Below are 17,061 nucleotides of genomic sequence, written 5' to 3'. Positions count from 1 at the left end.
AAAAATAAATACTTAATAAATTTCACTAAACGTGTGGCAGGATGGTTCAAAGAACTATTATTGAATTAAAGGGTTCGAAATCAAACTTGTTAATATGCTAAGAGTTACTTTGGTAATTCAGCAATGAAACCTGTAAACTTTGGTCTGGTTTAAGTTAGTTATTTCACGCTCGAGTAAACGAAGCACTGCTTTTTAACATGTTCAGTGGAATATCATTAGTGTTCATTTTATAAGTGCACTCCGAATATCACGTATTTAATACAAAAGAAATAATCACTACTCCTTTTGTACACACTGTTAACGAATATTATTTTTACTTATAAAATTACATTTACAACATTTTTAACAGACTAAAATCCATAAGTATTCATTAAATGATTATTTTTACGTAAAGTTATTTCAGATCATGTTTTTTTCTGTATTTTAAGTTTAAATTTAAAAATAATTTCCAAAAAACGTCGTCGTACATGGTTAACTTTCTTATATAAATTATTATTTTTAAACAGTTTTTATTTACTTATTTTGTTATGTTTCAATCTACATACTATGACTACTATGTAAATAACATATTTAAACAGTTTTGTGTCAAAAAAAAAGTAATGTTGTTATATATACTTATACTTATGTAGTTGATAAATTAAATTTAAAATTAGTTTATCTTTTACATTAAATAACAATGTAGTTTTGTTAACAATGTTGAATTTAACAACAAACTTGCATAACTCTACAAATAAAGCTGACATTACAAGTATAAATTTGTTTAAGATTCTTAATACAGCCTTCTAGTCAAACAAATATTATCTAAAAAAGCCATTTTATACATCAAACTGATACAATTCTAAATGTTACTACAGAAACCTAAACTTTAAATATTCTTTTAAACTTTTATTTATATGTGTATTTTGAGATATTTTCTACTACTACATTAGTGATGTTTATTTACTTATTTTTAAAATAATATTTATTTTTAGTCATTGCATTTGTTATATGCTTTTAATGTTTTTCATTTTTTTATGTATCAATAAGTATATACCTTTGCATGTATTCTGACGTTTCCAAAGTTATATATTTTGTTACTTTTAAGTATTTTAGTTTCATAGTTATTTATTAGTTGAAAGCTGGTATTTTTTATAATTTAATAAACTTTTATAAGTTTAATGGGTTTTAGGTTAAAAGGCAATATACAAAGACAGAGTTTATCTTTGTCACTAAACTTATATTAAGTAATCGTGATTGATTTATATTTGTTCCTTAAAGTTTAATAACCTTATATTAAAAATTTTACTGTCTTAATGTATTCAGTTTTATTTGTAAGAATTTTAAAACCTTAATGTAAAATAAATTAAATAGAACAAGTCTAACTTTGACACTTCATTGCAACCACAGTTGCAAGTTTTATCAGGGTTGCCATAAGGTCAGGAAAATCAGGATAGGTCAGTAAAGACTAAATAAAATTACTAAGTCAGGAATGTCAGGAAAAAAGGGTGGTTTTTGAAAACAAGTCAGGAAAATTCTGGAAATTTAAAAAAAAAAATAAAAAAGTTGTCAGATATTATCAGTTTAAAGTTACAACATTCCTTATATTGCAAGCCAGAAAATGATAAAAAATTTAAAAAAATCTTTAACTCAGACTTAAATATCAAAATTTTCTTTAAATTTTATAAAATAACTTTATTTTGATGCCTTTATCTGATAAAATTAATGAAATATTCTTTAAAACCTGCAAACTTTTTCTATTAACATATTTAACAACTACATTATTTGAACATGCTGTTTTTATATGCTTTTTAGCATTGATGATCTGTGGGAAAGACACTTCTTTAGTAAAACTGTGATATAAACACAAAATTTATGTTATGGAGTTTTATAATCAAAGTGTTTTTTGTTTCAGTAAATACTTAAGTTCTTTATTATTAAGCTTTAAGTTAAGTATTTTATGTAACAAGTTTGTGAGTATACTTTACCTGTTGATGTTTTTTCAAAATTGTTTAAATTTGAAAATACGTTTTAAGAGAAATATATGCCAATGCCATGGTTAAGTTTACTTATTTTTAGTATTTTGAAAAGTTTTCAATATTAATAGGAGAAAACTTGTTTCTTAAGAATTTTATACTAAATGATAAGAAGATACATTTTATGTGTTTATAAGTTAGAAAATACAAGTGTTTTGCTGATAGAGCTGTTTATTGCAAATACATCAGTCATACACATATGGTTCAAGTTATGAAATGGAAGTTAGATAATTAAGATCAGCAAATAAACTGTTATTTTAACCTACATAGAAATAATATTTAAAGCTTTAATATTGTAGTGTTTGATTATTTCTTTCAGAATTAATTTTGATTAAGATTTTTATTTAGAAAAGTCAGGAAAATTTTAGTAAAAAGACAGAAAAAGTCAGAAAATTTTTCTCAGCTTGATCTGTGTCAAATTCTGCTAATTTTAATTGCAACAGTCGGTTAAAACAAAATATAAATACATCAAGGGGGTCTTTATACCGTTTTTTTTTCGGATCCTATACTACCCTTATAAAAATGTAGAGGTTTATGTTACTTATAAAAACTAATTTCAATAAAAGATATGCATGTTCTTTTTTATTATTTTTTTAATTTTAAATGATGAACTTACAACATAAGTTTTAAAGACCTTTCGCAGGAATTTTTACTTAACAACATCACAAAAACTATTGTGATTTGTTGTGAAACATTAGTTCATTATAAACTCTGAATATTATAATATATGTTATATATTTTTTACTAATTAAAGCCTATCAAAATAGATCTGTCATAAGTTTTTATAAATTAGTTTATTTTGAAATGGTAGTTTAAGTATACTTTTTTAGACGATGCACAAAATATTGCAACCTTATATTTAAATTGTTCAATAGAATGTTTAATTAAGCAGATTCATACATATATATTAACAAGATAATTTATTTTGTTATATGTTTACCTTTAATCCTAGAAAAGTTAATTGTTATAGTTCAAGATTTGAAGTTTGGCAAAAGTTAAAAAATTACTTCGTATGATTGTAAACATAAGCCATAACTCTTCTAATTAACTTTTAAAACTTTTTTTTAAACCAGTTTACATTTATTTTTATGTTCAATATAATCTGGATATCAAATTTGTAACTAGTATATTTCCTTTGTTTTTTATATTTTTTTTATGTTTTCATTTTGCAATATTTTTAGCCAGTAATTTGGTAATGTTTACATACTTGTTATATCAGTTATTATATCAGTTATTTCTTTCTAATATCCTTATTGCTTGTAGTGTTTTATTTAGCATATATTATATAACAAATATAATAATTTGTGTAAATTATATATTATAATCTTCATTAATCGCTGTAAAAGAGTTTTATTTTTGTAAATACTTAAACCTTTGATTAATATTAGCTTAACTTAAGATTATAAGATTAAGTTTACTTTGTATTAGCTTAAAATCCATTTTATAAGCTAAATGTTTTTCTTTTCAAAATTAAACTGTTTTTATTAACTGTGAACACATTTCTTTTCGTTAACAGGCCAAACAAAAAGTACTACAGAAATGAGTTGTGTGGTTATAGTAATGTATACTAATTACTTTATCTTTTAATAATTTCTAATTGTTTTTCTTAGAATAAAGTAAACAAAAAAATATTAACAATTATCATCATTAATTTCAAATTCAGATTAATGTATGACTTACTTATTTTTTCAGTCATTTATTTATAATATGTTATTGCTTTTAGTGTTTTACATATCATATACATATTTGCAATTAGTTCATGTAGATTAAATTTGAAAACTTTGTCATCTCTATTATTTAATAACTTTATTGTTTGACTAGTAGGTATGTTGTGAAACCTGGTATCCTTAAAACAACCTTTTTTTTCGTAAAATATATAATATATATACAAAAAAATGTGTTACATGGTTATAGGAATGTTTACAATATACTTTTTGGTTTAAAAAAAAAATTTTAATTGTTGATAAAGTATATTAAAAATCATTAAGAATTATCATCAGTGGATTTCAAACACAATTTTAACTTGAACAATTTCACAAAATATTGTAACGTTTTGTGGACCATAGTTTTTAACGAGTATTACTTATCTTTAAAATACTTAAAAAAATTTAATAACACCAGACTGGCAATTTTGCTTCAAAAATGATGAATTTATTAAGTATGATAAAAAATTATATATAACAAAACAACTTACTAAACGGTTTTAAGTATGATTAAAATAAACTAGTTTAATATTTTGATCTAAAATATTTTTTTTAAGAAGGTAAATTGTTTCAAAATTATTTTTTTCAAATTATCTATAGAAAAAACAAAAAATTATAGTAACAGCTTTGAATATAAAACTTTTTTTTCTAGCATACAAACCAGCAATAGAGAGTGGCTGGGTATTCTAGCCACAACCTGCTGCAGTGAACATGTTGTTCAAGACTAGACATTTATATTGTTTGAGTGTTCTGTGTAAAGTTGTTATTTAACAATTTTTTCTTCCCATAAATATTTTTATAACTTTAGTTCCCAGCAGTTGATTCTCAATTGAATTTATACATTCTTAAAGTATAATAACTGTTAGATTTAATTATTGTTAAAAAGTTTTAACCACATTTGAAGTATTTTCTATATTTGATGTTCTTCATATATTTGTTAGTGTTTGCAACTATTATTTAAAACAACATGTTCATTTGTTGTTATACCTAGATTTATACAGAGCAGACCAAAAGTTGTTTAATATAAGCATTAGTTATAAGTAAAGTGTAAATTTGATTATGCTTTTGAGTGTGGTTGTACACTACATTTGAACCCTACAGTTGATTATAATTTTGCATATATATTTTTAATAGTGGAAGCCTATTAATAATAAACCTTCAATAAGTTTGATTTTTTATGATAGTATGAGTATAAAAGTTTAGCTTTAGATAAAGCACTATTTTTAATTGGATATTGAAACCTTACAATTAACAGATAAAAGAAATTGTTGAAACAATCTATGTACATTGTGAATGTAGAAAAAATTTAACCGAGTTCTAAGATAACGAGTATAATCTATTATTTGTTTAAAACTATCCTCAAACTAATAAAACAACTAATTAAAAATAATTGAAACAGAAGTATTATAAAAAAAATGAACCCCTTTTCTGAAAAAGTTTATGGTTATGAGGAGCAAAAGAATTTATTATTTAATGGTGGATCTGCAACTTTAGACGTATATACTTATGACAAATTTGAATATCCTACTTTCAAATTAAATATAGACAATCAAACTCTGAAGGTTTGTTAATAAAAAACTAATACTTTAAAAAAAAACATAATTTACTCGACAATAAATTTAAATGATTTTTATTCTGAATATGTTTACTTAATTATGACTATATTTAAAAAAATTGTTTCTATGGTAAGTTTACTTCAATATTTTTATAACAGAAGAATGTAGCACATGGCTGGATGCTTGATGGTTAGTTGTAATATTTATAGTATTATACTTATTAAATAATACTGATATTCATAGTTGTTATACTTGATTATATTTTGCTTGTTAAACGAATTATTAACTATAAAAAAAAAACCTAGGCGTTTATCTATACAAATTGAAAGTTTTGATTTTATAAATTTAAAAGTTTTACTACAGTTAAAACAATTTTTTCAGGTAGATTTGGTAATTCTAGTTATGGAGCAACATTGAAAATATCTAAACACTCAATTTCGATAGAAAAGGCAATAAAAGTTGGTTCTAAAAAAAACAGGACAACTTTGTTAGCTGATATAATGTATGATACCGTTGAAGAAATACTGATTGACAATAGTGATATTAAAAACGAAATTACTATTTTAAAGTGGTTAGTTAGGTTTTCAAAAAGGTTCAAGTTAAAAACAGATTTTATATTTATATATATTTGGTTCTGTGGAAACCGAATTTTTCAAACCGTACTAACTGATGACTAAAGCATTAAGCTTTATAAATCATATGTTCTGTTTTGTTTTATTTCTACTTTGCTTAATATAATATTTAAAAGCCTTTTAAGAGGGCTCTTTGAAAAATGTTCAAGTTTGTATAACTACCCCATTTTCTCTAACGTATATAAATAAATATATATATATATATATATACATATACACAGTTTATATGATTATTAGAACCGTTTTCTATTAAATGTATAGAATTAACTTCAATTTTTTTTTTAAACAGTTTCAACAAGTGTTCTATGACGCAATCAGTTTACAGTTTTAAACCGTATTCAAAAGAAATTAGTACCAGTTTTATTGCTGGTTTACTTAGAGATGGTATGGAATTACATAAAAAAGACCTGCAAATGTTGAAAACCAAAGTTGAAGAACAGGAGTGTTTTGCTTCAAAGATCGACAAAACTGTTGTGGATACAGGGAATGATGAAAATACTGATGTTGGATCTCAACCTGAGAAGAAATCATAATCGACTTCAGTAGAAGATGACAGTGAAGATCTTATTAATTTTTGAATGCTTTTTAGAAGACTTTAATGTGCTTTTTTTAGTTGCTAATTAAAGCAACTTAGATAACTTTATATTTGTTATTAAATAAAAGTAAACTTTAAAGAACTAATGTTTTTTATACTACTTTATTATAGCAATAGCTAGTTTTACACTTGAAGAGTTTGTGTCTATCCCTTATTAACTAGCAATTTTAAAACAAAAATAGACTCATCTGATAATTAAAGATTTTCAAATATTTTAAAAATAATGAAAACATGTTTTTTTGTCAAACCATTAAAACAATTTTATATTATTTCACTTAATAACAATTTATTAGTTTGTAAATACAAAACAAATGAATGTTTTTAAGATTAGAGATGTGCTAAATTTATTTTTGTCTTACAATCAAAATAGGTAAAACAAATAAGATTTACTTTTTTTATAAGAAATGTTTTAAAAAGTGCTCTTTGTTTAGTTTAAGTTCACAGAAATGCTTAATAATTGACTATTTTATTATAAATTTACTTTTAAGCGTATTAGAGGGAAATTAGAGACTGCTTAAAATAGAAAAAAAAAAACAGTAAACAAAAACAAATTAAAGCTATTTTACTCACAAAACTGACAGCTAGCTAAAAAAAAATTAAATGAGATAATTCAAACAAAAGATAATAAAAACATTTTTTTTACAAATTACGGAAGAATTCCCAGTAAGGTTAAATGTTGTAAACAAATGAATATGAATTAGTAGCTAGTCGAAATTAGCTGAATAGTTAAATAATTTTTTGAGTTTAATAAAATTAAGTTGCTCCGGCCTGCTAAGGAGTAAAAAAGTTGTCGATCTCTGGAGTAAATAAAAAAATATGATATGAAAATTAAAAAAAAGTTATTAAATTTTAGAGGTACTGTGAAATAAATTTATTGAACAAACAACTAATGCTCAAAATATTTTTTTGTGCACAAATAGAACCCGGGTGCACAAGAAACCTCTCGGTCATAGTGTCGCACACCCAACTTAAATAAAATTTATTAAAAATATACTAATTTAATTAACAATTTTGGATAGAACTAAAAAAAAACAAAAAGTATATACAACGTCGATAATTTTAACAATTTTCTGTTAGTTGACTTTTTGAAAGTTTTGTTATTAATTTTTGTAAACTAACTTACCTCTTTCATATAACAAAAAATTTTAGGTTGATTTGCGCTATTTTTGTTTTTATTGTTGTAAATTTAACTTATTACTTTTTTTTAAAAACGATAAAGTAGTGCTAGTAAAACAAATGCAGTAAGAGTTATTAGATACGGTCCATTATTGTTTCAGTAGAAACCTCATAAATGTATTTAAATAAGAAAATACAGATGAGTCTAACATAGAAGCATTTAAAAGTAAACTTAAATAAAATTTAAGTTGAATGATATTTTAAACAAAGCTGTTATTAAGATTAAGTTTTTATTCTTTTTAATAGTTGTTCTTCACCAAATAATTTTATAGTAATAACTACTATTCATATACTTATTCAAGCATTATAAAATTAAATGAGGAATTGAATACAAAAAAACATAGGTATTTTTAAAACTTAAATCAATTTCAATTACTAGATATTCGAACTAATACTCAAAAATTTCCTACTAATAAGAATCATAGTTTACAAAATAGCTAAACTAAACTTAATTTTTGTGCTAAAAATAATATCTTTTGTTGTCCTGTTTTTATTTACTTGTTTTTTTAGTAATGAATTAACTAAAAGTACCTTTATCTAATTAAGATTACTAATATTTACTTTTAATAAACTTTTACAATTAAATATACTTATGTAAAAGCTACTTAAAAAAGTGTTCTACTCAAACATTTTGAAAGATTAAATAATTGGAAAACCCAAATTAAAATAATTTAAATCCTACATATATTTTACATTATACAACTTACTGCATAAATTTTTTCTTTATCAAACTGTACATTATTTTTTTCTTTAATGTTTGATATAAGTTACAAGCAGACACTTAAATCTTAAAATATAATATTCATTTTTGTAATATTATAGTCGATGAAGCTTGAAAAGATAAATAGTTTGTGACAGTGCTAAGCCCTTTTTAGTAGTTTAGAACTTTTAAATTTTTATTAACTACATAATATAAAAAACAAAGGATTGACTTTTATAATTTAAACTATTTAAAAGTTGTTATGAAATTAAAGAGATAACTTTCATTTTTTTTTTATAAAATTGTAGTACTTATACAACGAAAACTAATACGAAGTATTTATTCTAGTCAAATTAATTTAAATAATTAACCACAATTGTTTTGATATGTAAATGTTTCATCAATTCTCCAATTTGATGTTTTTAATTCGCAGGTTTAGAACATGAATTAATTGTTTTAATACAAGCGATCTTAAGCAGTATAGTTTAACACTTCAGCTTGATAAGTTTTTAAAATAAAAAAATGATTAACTAGTAAAATTTTAATAAAAAATGTTAATTGATGTTTCATTTGATTTTTATTTTTTGTTTTATAATTTTATTTTTATTAATCTAATGCATCTTACTAAAATTTTAAAGTACTTAACTCTAATAGCAAATCTCTCTAGAACAGACTCTGGACCAATACTATAGAAACCCAGTTAATACTCTCATAAAAATAAATGCCTACAAAGGTGAAAAATGAATGCTAATCTACTGTCTATAAATAAATAAAAAGTTCCTGTTCTCCTTATGTAAACCTATTAAATTAGTTTATTATTTAATAAACTATCCTACTGATTTAGTTTAGTATCTTAATATTTTATTTATTCAATCTCAAACCTACAAATGTCTTTTAATTTAATAGTTATGTCTGTCCAAAGTTTACTACCTTGATAAGCTAGTTATTTATGAACATTACTGCTTTTAAATCTTTCTTAAGAAAAAAAATGTTTTTGAGGACCTTGTTGACGGCTTTGTATTTTATTTATATTTTTAAAATAACACTCAAAACTTACTGGTTAGAAATTACTTACAAATTTAAACATAAAAACTCATACTTGAATAAATTTTCAAAATTTAATATTTTTTTTTGTTATTTTTGAATTTCTTACACTCTCGTTGTACTTTTTATAGTGAATGCACCTTAGTGCTTTATTTAAGAGTACATTGTAGCGTATTTAAGAGTGAAAGTAGTACAATTAATCATCTTTATATTAAGTTTACATAAAAATTGTATATTTTGACTGTGTTTAAAGTCCGTATTGAAGATGAAGATTACTGTAGCTAAAACTTAATTGCAGTTTTTCATTTAAGTTTTACTAAATAGTTTTTAGCTTAACAAACTTTTAACATGAAGCAAATAAAGTTTTCTTAGCTTAAAAAAAGTTTTTTAAAGACAATTTTATGAGTAAAACGTATTTAATCAACTATTTTAATTTTTTTTTACAAAATAAGATTGAACTGTGATAAGATAATTTCATGCAGTTACTTTACACTTGCTTTTATGATTTTACATTTCAGAACTTTTTATTTTGTAACAGTTTGGTTATAGTAAACAATAAACAAATAAAATTATGCAGGTTATTTTTTATCAGTTATTGCTATTTTTTATATTACTTGTTTTAAACATAACAAAGTACAACATTACAAATACAACATGCACTATAAGTCAACCTTTATAGTTAAGCTATATCAAATAAGGTTTAAAAAAACAACAGCTTATAACTGTTATATTTCTATTAACTTTAATGTTTCAAATAAACCATTATTACATAAAAAAGCAAAAAAAAAGAATAGCAAAAAGTATTGCATTGCACTTATCTGTATCTTGCTTTGTAAGCATACATTTTGGTGTTTGATGATCAAAATAATATGAATTTCACAAGCTAAATGTAAAAAGTAATATTGTTAACAAAACACAGCTGCTACACAGCTAAACTACTGGGATTTTCAAAACTTTTATTTATTTAACTCATCATTTTTCTGTTACAATTTACTACAGCAGTGGTCTTCAAGCTAATCAAAATTTGTACATCCTAAATTGCAAAATTAAAATTCTGTGTTATTTTCCTAGTATAAGTTTCAAACTTCTTTATATTCAGTGCAGGGTTTCCTAAACTTTTTTTTCAAAGGCCCCTTTACAATATGTTTAGGTATATGGCTCCCTCCAAGATTTCTCAAAAATCTACCATAAAAACCCTTTTTTTTTTTGTTCATCATCATCAACTCCAGAATATCTAAGTCAGTTTTAAATTATGGTCCCCTTTTACGGCTTGTGACCGCCTAGATTGCCTAAGATTTTTCCATAATACATAATATAAGTTTTAAGACTGCCCCTAAAAACATCTATGACCTTATTTTTCTTTTCAAATATATAGTGTAAGTTTATACCTCATGGCCACCTTAAGGCCACTTTACTGCTCGTGCCCCCCTTTGCACTTCTGCAGTTCATGGCCTGTTTTTTTTAAGGTCAAAAAACATCAGAACTCACTTTCCCCTCTGCAATGATAAAAGTTTTCTGAAGGTCAAGCAAGTGAGTTTGAGCTCATCATGTGTTATTCCACCTGCCATATCTTGAATTTAATCCAGAAATTATTTACCTTTAAATTAAAAATAAAATTAAACCTATCTATAAAGAGAAAATAAATTAAAAGCAGAACTGTTATTTTTAACTAATCACAATAAAAATCAAGCTAATCCTAACACTTTATTGAAAAAGCCCCATTGACATTGTTTGGCAAACACTCACATGAATAAAAACCACAAAGTGTGGGAAAATCATGAAGCTCAAATCCCCAAGTAATCATCCGCTGTACAACAAAAAAAACACATCAAAAATCCAATTATGTGATCACTGCCACCAGTGTGAACTAACAATTAGCTGTTGCAAACTCAAATAGACCAATATTTAATTGATTTACTAAGCTCTATAAAAAAATCAGAATAAAGAAATACTATAAGTAGGGAAAAAGAAATACTGTTTGTATTTGAAAATTGTATATATCAATAATAAAATTAATAAAATAATAGGTACTGTATAAATCTTTTAGTACTAACTTGACATATAACTAAAAAAAAAATTGTATCAACTTTATACTTATCTTCTAATTTCTAATAATAATACTAATTAAATAGTTAAAATGAACTATCTTAAATCTAACACAGTAACAAAAAGATAACAAATAAAGTAGATTAATAATCAATATAGTTTATTTCAGTAATTTAAAGCAATCACTTTTTCATTACCAGGACAAATATAAAATAAAAGACCCACAATCTGATGTACATATAACATGAATCAAATTTCTATACTAACAAAACATACATTTTAAAGCATTCTAGATCTACTCCTTGTAGTGATTTAATAAAACTAATTTATATTTATATTTAAAACTATCTTTTTAAAGTTTTTAAAAGTTTCTAAAACACTAGACCAAATTTTTTGACCCAAATACTTTAATAAGTTTAGGTGAAGTCTTGTTCTAGGTCTTTCAATTACAAAATTTAATTTCTTTGAAAACCTTTTATTATGTAAATGAACAGAACTAGCAATTGGTCGTGATCTACATTAAACCCTGTTGTAGTATACACATATATTACACATCACCTTACAAATTTGCAATTTATACACATCATTTAATTTTAGCACACCAGTTTTTTTAATAGAGGGTTTGTTGTGGTCAAGGCAGACACACGACAAACATACCTGATTACTCTTTTTTGCATACAAACAATTAGTTTTAAGTAGCAGTCAGCAGCACAACCCCAAGCAGATGTACAATACTGGATGTGAGGATTAAAAAAACTATAATACACAATTTTAAGTGTGATTGTGTCCAATTAATATCTTAATTTTGACAAAACATAACGTTTTTTGAGATAACTACCTCAAATTTTCAGGAAATGTCCTTTGCAATATTTAGAAAATTCTGTGGGTAGTAAAAAAAAAAGAATTAAATAATGTTATTTTGTTTATTATTTAAATAAAATTTATATTTTTTAAATGTTTGAAAATTCCTTGAAACAGAATTTTTTAAGTATTGCAAGGAACATTTCCTGAAAATTTGAGGTAGTTATCTCTAAAAAAGTAGGAGAAGATAGATTTTAGTGATTTTTCTTTAATTGCGGTTTTAGTTTGCGCCTCCCTTAAAGAACCAATTGTTACCTCCCACTTTGACCAGCTAAATCTCAAAATTTTTTTTGAATTTTAAAAATCTGTTAAAAGCATCTTGTAGCTTAGTAAAAACTATATAAAATATGATCAAACTGTAAAAAAAAGTATTTTACCCCTACTATGTTCTTAACTGTACAAAGAAAATAAAAATACATAAAAATCTTTTTTTAAAATAATTTATAAATGAACTTTCATAATTTTTTGAAGTTCATTTAAACTTTTGAGATACAGTGATTAAAATTAAAGGGTTCAGTCGATTCTTAATAGAAAATGCAAGCTTTAAAGACAAAGAAAATTATACTGACAATGTATCTTTTTGTACAGTTGATGTTGGTAATACTTTCTCATTATATTGAATTATAAACCACTTGTATGAAGTATATTTTTATATTTTTACTAACTTTGTTTATATGAAAAACTTTGACAAATAATTATTTTTTGCATATGTTTAGTCATTTTTTTAAAATCTTCTTTCTACAAGTTGTTTGTAACATTGAAAATATATTCCTAAAAATTTGAGCAATCGATTTTAAGTTTGAGGCCATAGGGGGGGGGGGGGGGGCAAACCATGTTTTTTACAAGTTGAACTTATTTTATAGAGTTTTTTCTAAGCTTCAAGATGCTTTTTATTGTTTTAAAAAAATTGAATTGTTTTTTGAGATATGATCAGTTAAAGTCGCTGCATAATAGGTTCCCTATGGGAAGGGCAAACTAAAATAGCAAAAGAAGACTATTTCATTTAAAATCTATCTCCTACATTTTCCAACCAATCTTCTTTAAAATTTCACAGTCTAATCTCTATATAATAACAAAAAAACGTTACTTTGGAATTAAAAGATTTTTTATAAAAAATATTTTTTTTTGAAAAAAAAAAACACTTTTTTTTTTATTTTTTTTGATAAAATTTTTATTTTTTTTTATTACTTAAATTCTCAAGTAACGTTTTTTCCTTTTATTATAAGGAATGTTCCTGAAAATTTGAAGAAGAATGCTTGAAAAATGAAGGAGGAGATAGATTTTTAGTGAACTTTAAAATTTCCAAAAAAATTGACCACAAAAGTTTGCTGTCCATATGTTTATATGGGAAAGATTTTACAAAAATTAAATATCTCAAAACTTAAATGATATTTTTGAATTCTATAAAAACTGGCTTGTAATTTGTCCTTAAAGCTTTCATATAAAAGCCAAAGATAATTTTTGTAAAAAAAAAATGTTGGACCCCCCTATGGCCTTAATCTGGTGACAGTGATAACATGACTGGATTATTTGTGTGATTTTTTTTTGTTTTAGTGGACTTGCTTGAGGATTTGAGCTTCATGATGCTTTTACTTTGTGGTTTTTTGTCCTGACATTTAAGCCTTGTGAGTGTTTTCGAAATTGTATAAGGGTTTTTATTTGTTTAAAATGTAGTTTTTTGTTAATTTTGTTTTTAAATAATTAAAAGTTGAATATCAATGGGGAAAGTAAAATTGCACATGATGTAATACACTTGCTTTTCCTTATTGTAACTTTTACTTATTGTAAGGGGTAGACTTTGAGACTGATGCTTTTTTACCATAAAAAAGCTGGTCATTACTCAAAAGTTAGTTTTAAATAAATACTGTGATAACATATAATCAGGATTCGTGCGCGTCAGGCTAAATCAGGCTAAGTCAGGCTAAATCAGTTTTTTTGAAAAAAGTTGAAAAATGTCAGGCTAAATCAGTTTTTTATTTGGAAATTTGAGAATCTCAGTTTTTTTCAGCTCAAATGCATGAAAGTTTTTGATAAAAAAGAATTGAGAAATCTTTTTAAGATCAAATTAAGATGTGATTTTATTTCTAAATAAAATTAAGTTATTTAAGACAAAATCAATCAGTATTTGTAAAATAAAAGCTTAAAACCTTTTGTTGAATCTCTAAAAAAAAATTAAAATTTTTATTATTTTGTTTTGAGTAGATTATATACGTCATCATTATAAAAGTTCATAAAAAAAATACAGTTTAAACATTACAGTTTAGTTCAACAACTTAGCTATTTGTTTGAATTTGTTAACATCAGCTATGTTTTTCAGAGCTTAGTTGGTTGAACTGTTTTAATTTCTAGTTAAAAGCTTTATACCAAATACTTTTTAGATTAAAACTCTTAACAGTTTATTCATGTATTTTACTGTTTTTTGAAAAATATTAGAGATATTCACCACACTAAAACTAAGCTTTAAGATATAAGTACCAAGTTTTGTGGGAGTACAAATTTTAGGTACAATTCATTTTTCTTTCCAAGAACAAAATATTAAAGATTTTTTTTTTAAATTAAAGTGTAACCTTTTTTAATCTGATATGACATCAACAATCACTGTATTTATTTAGAGTTTAGGATTTATAATTATGTATCAATTTTAAGTGATAGTCAAAATACTATAATAAACATTTTTACTTATTTTAATACTTGTGTAAGCGTTTCATTTAAAATTTTAATAAAACACAACAATGCATGTCATTTTATTATAAATCTTCTGGTTATAATGTTTTTACTTAGTGCTTCATCAAATTGGACAATTGTGTTTAGTAATATACTTTAAATTTTTACGCTATTAATAGATTAGATATAACACTAATTTTAAAACTTATCACTGAATTTGTTATGTTAAGGGCATATGGGAGGGTCAATCACCTTTTTCACAATTTAGTCTTGTTTTATTGAGTTGTAATTAAGCTATGTGTTGCTTTTTGCAGATTTTTAAAGCTAAAGATATTTTTGAGATAAAGCTGGTTGAAGTCGGAGACTACAATACTACTAATCGAACCCTCCAATACCTAAAATGACTTCTAAAGGGGATTTTCCTTACTTTGAAAAAATGTCAGGCTAAATTAGTCTCAGTCAGGCTAAATAAAAAAAATTTTGCGCACGAACCCTGATTATGCTTATTTTTATCATTTTGTATTTTAAAAAGTTTTATTTTGTAACAGTTTGGGTATTGTAAACAATATTTAAAAATATTATGCAGGTTAATTTTTTATCAATTATTTTATATTACTTGTATCAAACATAACAAACTAAAAAAATAAACAACAAGCACTATAAGTCCACCTTTATAGTTAAGCTATATAAAATAAGGATCAAAAAAACGAGAGCTTATAACTGTTATAATTAAATGTTTAAAATATACAATTATTCCATAACAAAGCAAAAATAAAAGAATAGCAAACAGTATTGTATTGTACCCACACTAGAAAGCATCTGTTGCCCCTCAAAAATGAAAGTTAATGAATTTTGCTGAGTAAAATTTTTTGACGTCGAGAAATCACATCAATAGAAAGCACAAAAAAATAGCTTCCTAGCTTTAAGCCTGTTGGAGCAAATTACTTTTGAAATTTTGCTTTATGCTGCTGTATTTAATAAGGGTAAAAAAGACTATTTCACTAAAAGTTTATCTTTTCCTTTGTTTTTTGAGATAATTACCTGAAACGGTTAGGAAATATTCCTTGCCATATTTAGAAAATTCTGTATAAACAGAGTTTAAAAAAATATATATATAAATTATAAAAAAAATAAAAAAACAACTGAATTTTTTTTTGTAATGTTTGCATGATTATTTATTTTTTTAAACTTTGTTTATACAGAGTTTTTTAAACATGGCAATGCATATTTTAACGTTTCAGGTAATTATCTAAAAAGACATAGGAGAAAATAAATTTTTATTGAAATTGTCTTTTTTCCCCTTTTTAAATATACCAATGTGTAAAGCATAATTTTTAAAAGTAATTTGTTCCAACAGGCTTAAAACTGTGAAGCTAATTTTTATGTGCTTTCTATTCATGTGATTTCCCAACGTCAAAATTTTTTATTATGAAAATTCCAAGGTGGGGGCAACAGATGCACCTTAACCCACACTTATACATTCTTTTTATTAAATTAGATACTTATGTAAATTATTTCTTAAATTTGTGCTAAGAAGGCAGCCATGAAGTGAGTTTGAGAAACCCCAATACAAGTTTTTATTGTGTATACTATCAGAATAACTATTTTACTTGGAAACCTATAAAAAGTCTGAAATAATATACTCAACAAAATATGAAGTTTAAGCTTTTATTTTGCAAAAAAAAAATTAAAAAAAAAATTTGAGCAAGAAAAAATTGTACATTTTATAGACCTATATTTTGTATAAAACTCATTTAAATTAACATAGCAGTATGTTTTAAGCAAATTTATGATAAGAACATTTTTTTACATTAAGTTTTATTTACTCTTGAAAAAAGACAAACAACTGGTACTTTTTCAACCTGGAAGAAAATTAGAAAATCTGGAGAACCTTTATACAATACCAAATGCCACCCTGTACTTAATTAAAGTTGTAGAGAAAAATATATTTTTCTGCAGTATAATTTATACTAACTTTTTTTTCTGAAAAATCAAAGCAATCAAAGTTGATAAGTTTATATTAATGGAATGTGCTAGGAAAAACTATTTCAAAATCATATCTGCTTCCACAC

This window comes from Thalia democratica, chromosome 6 (assembly GCF_965202585.1).
Source record: "Thalia democratica chromosome 6, ktThaDemo2.hap1.1, whole genome shotgun sequence".
Taxonomy (NCBI): Eukaryota; Metazoa; Chordata; class Thaliacea; order Salpida; family Salpidae; genus Thalia; species Thalia democratica.
The sequence above is the reverse complement of the archived record's forward strand: the minus strand, read 5'-3'. Positions refer to the sequence as shown.